This window comes from Halyomorpha halys, unplaced genomic scaffold (genome assembly GCF_000696795.3).
Source record: "Halyomorpha halys isolate HHAL.00 unplaced genomic scaffold, Hhal_1.1 Scaffold50.1, whole genome shotgun sequence".
In the NCBI taxonomy this organism is placed as follows: domain Eukaryota; kingdom Metazoa; phylum Arthropoda; class Insecta; order Hemiptera; family Pentatomidae; genus Halyomorpha; species Halyomorpha halys.
The window spans coordinates 2,028,003-2,031,477 of record NW_027106849.1 but is presented as its reverse complement, the minus strand read 5'-3'; positions in this window follow the sequence as shown (position 1 = coordinate 2,031,477).

Genomic DNA, 3,475 nt, shown 5'->3' with positions numbered 1-3,475 from the left:
AATAAGTGCATTACTGTGAAAAAGAAAAGTAATTTGTGTTGGATCTTACCTTTTACTACCTATGGTATTTTAAGGTTACCTGTTATGTTTATTTGCATACATGAGATATCCATTCTAAAAAGGAGCTATTCTAAAAAGGAGCTATATATATTTGCTGACTTTGCCTATGTAATACTTCTATTACATAGGCGAAGTCTTATTATTATTATTCTTAAATAATAAGCAATTGTCCAAATAGCGTGCAATGTATTATTGTGACCCAATGCAGTTGGGCGGCACTACTATTAGAATTAACTGCTTCTCTCTATCTTAACGCTCAAAAGAACAGATACACTCACTGACTGACTGTCGGATTCTATATACCTTAACCGACAGTACTCATGAAGCTGAATTATTAATAGCTGTAGATGTGAAATAAAAATTCGTTACAAAACTTTCAAACTCCAATTTACCAGTTAGTGCTCAAATAGTCGATGGTCAACTTCACAGATGAAATCAAACTGTCAGGCTTATGACGTGTATTGGACGTGAAACTGAAAAACTGTACTACGCATACTAATTGATTAGTAATGTGTTGAAAAACACCTAAAATGTCTAATTAAGATTCACGCAAATGTTTTAAGTGAACAAAACGATATATTTTGAGAATCCCAAAGAAATTTTGATGGTTTTTACTATAATATAATTGGCCTACAATTACTTGCTGGACTTAAATACAATACTAAATTAACTCTTAATCTAGTAACCGATCCTTAGTTCGGTAATATTTTTTTTGGAAAAATATGCATGTTTATTCCTTCATCGATAAGAGATAGTCTTAATACAACTATTCCATTTTCATTCCATTCCATTCCTTTTATGTTTTTTTTTTCAAGACAATCCGCAGAGAGGGTGATGTTTGCCTAATTTTCAACAGGTGACCAAACTAACCACGGTAGGGCGTCAAGTTTTTCATTTTGTGGAACCGCCACTTAATGAAAAAAGTCAACGTCCCAGCCGGATTCGAACCGGCGCCACCCGCAAATCTCAGACCTGCGCCTAACCATCTGAGCTACGGACGACCCTTTTTATCTCTTTACAATCTTTTGTTTAAAGAATAATGAGAACGAAGATGTTTAAAAATTAGTTCTAGTACCTTTTCCCTTATTCACCAATGTTTTGGTAATTATGGTTGGTCCCGCTGTGTATCTAATTGAAACTAAACTCCCCAGATAAAGAATCTTACAAAAACTAAGACAATTGAAGCGTAATAGTATTCAAAGTAGATATGGACAATCTCTACCCGATCCGGCACACAGTTGCCAATACCTGACTCGGGGACGTCAGGTGGTTGTGCTTGCTATTAATACCCGACTGTGGTTGTGTCCTGTGTTCGATAGTGGATCAGCTTGCGGTAACTAGTCCTGCCTGTCCCATTAAAATTTGTAATATTCCCATTATAGCTTCCTCACATCCTCTATTTAAACATATTTGTATTACTTATGTAAAGTTGTATGTAAGTGAAAGGTGGAATTAATGATGGATTTCAGAGTGGGCTGTGCTAAAAGAACCTCTTTGAACTTTTTACTTTTGATATAAACCACTAAAATATATATAAACAAAGTCTGTGATTTTTAAGTATATTCATTTTTTTTTTTAAATATGGTGAGTCCCCGTATCACATTACTTTTACTTACCACTATTAAGTACAAGTTTAAGACTCCTAAGCAGTAATTTAGATTTTCTGTTTTCATTGAAACATCTATACCATCATCAGATCTAAAAAGTGAAACAAAAATGAAATACAATAATTATTTTCTTAAAAAAAAAATTATAAATATAGTTAATCGTTAATCTTCACTATATTTTATGACTTTAGGTTAGGTAATAATTTTTATATATTTATTTTCTCAGCAAAAGTAGTTGAAGACTCCTTTTAAACTAAGTTGATATCGATGAAACGCGCCTAGAAAAGAATAAAATGACAATTCAGCTATATTTTTCCTGAAGATTAAAGATAAGATAGTTTAAAATTGATTTTAAATTTAATTTTTCAGAAATAATAAATTATGCCTAAATATGAATGGAAAAACTCCAAGTATGTATAATTTTTACAGTAATAATTATATGTTTAATACTTTATCTTGTATTTAATTTTAATTTATATGTTGTTGATATAAAAGCCCCAATAAAAAAAAATTGAAACTAATACTTTCCGGAACTGTATGTATAAATAGTTATTGTAATAATTGTCTGGGGTGAAGAATAAAAAGTTTTAAAATGGTTAATAGACAAGGCTGAAACGTTACAGAAATGTGAGATATAAATAGCCTATGTATAGAATAAAACTGTTAAAAACATTTTGATTATAATATAAATTGTATTAAATAATGTGGATTTAATGTAGGAGAGAGGTTTTTTCTTCAATCATTTTGATTAATATTTAATAACTACAAAAAAAAAATTGTTTAAAAAAATCGATTTTTTTTTTTTATTTGCAACGTAAAGATATAAATTTATAGTACTATTAAGCTTATTTTCGTTGTTTTTTTTCTTTGTTTTAACAGTATTTATGTTTTCAAACTGGGAAAGTTAATTATCAAATTCTTCCGTTATTTACAAGTATACATTTTTATTAATACTGATATCTAAGGGATAATTAATTGATAAACTAAATAATTAAACTAGCTAAAGGCACTTTAGAGGAAGGTTTTTTAATATTGTTTCATACAAAATTGAGGTTACATCTTCTTCCCAGGGCTTCCATTGATTATGTGGGATTAGCTTAGAATCCAGGAAATGAATCTAATTCTTTAGTTCATTGGTCTCATCTCATACCTTACTTGTAGGCCACGTAAACAAGGCAACCTTAATAAAAGTTGTAGGAAATTAAAAAGTTGAAGAAAATAGTTCTCCGCATATTTTGAGTATGTGGGCACAGAATGATATGCCTAGTAAATGGGCGAAATAGTGTAAAATCGACATGGTCCTTCTTCCAAAATATTTAAAAAAAAAAATTCTTAAAACCTGTAAAAATAAAATCTTTTAAACGTTCTACACCGCGTAAAATCTTAAACTTATTTTGCTATGAATTTAAAGCGTTGAAGTGATCGCTGTTTCTGCATAATATCATGTATTTCATTTCACAAATATTACTGAATAGAAGCAGTAATTTACATCATCCCGCGACGCCTAAAGCGTACTAAGAAAGCCCATCGAATAGGACAACTATAGCAGCCTTGCGGAGGGTTGGCATAAGCCTCTATTGGCGACAACTGGCAACATCCTTTGAGTCCTCCCCCGACGGAGCACCCTCAAAGGATACTACACAAAAGATTTACGGCGAAGAGGAGCCTTCAAAGGAAGCATGTCCTAATTGACTCCTTCCCCCTGATATACGGTCAAACATTAAGCGAGATCCATTTGAGTTATTGCCGCTGTAGAAATAGCCAACGCCGCACTTGTCTCTTAGCCTATTACTCTTTATGTTTTTACA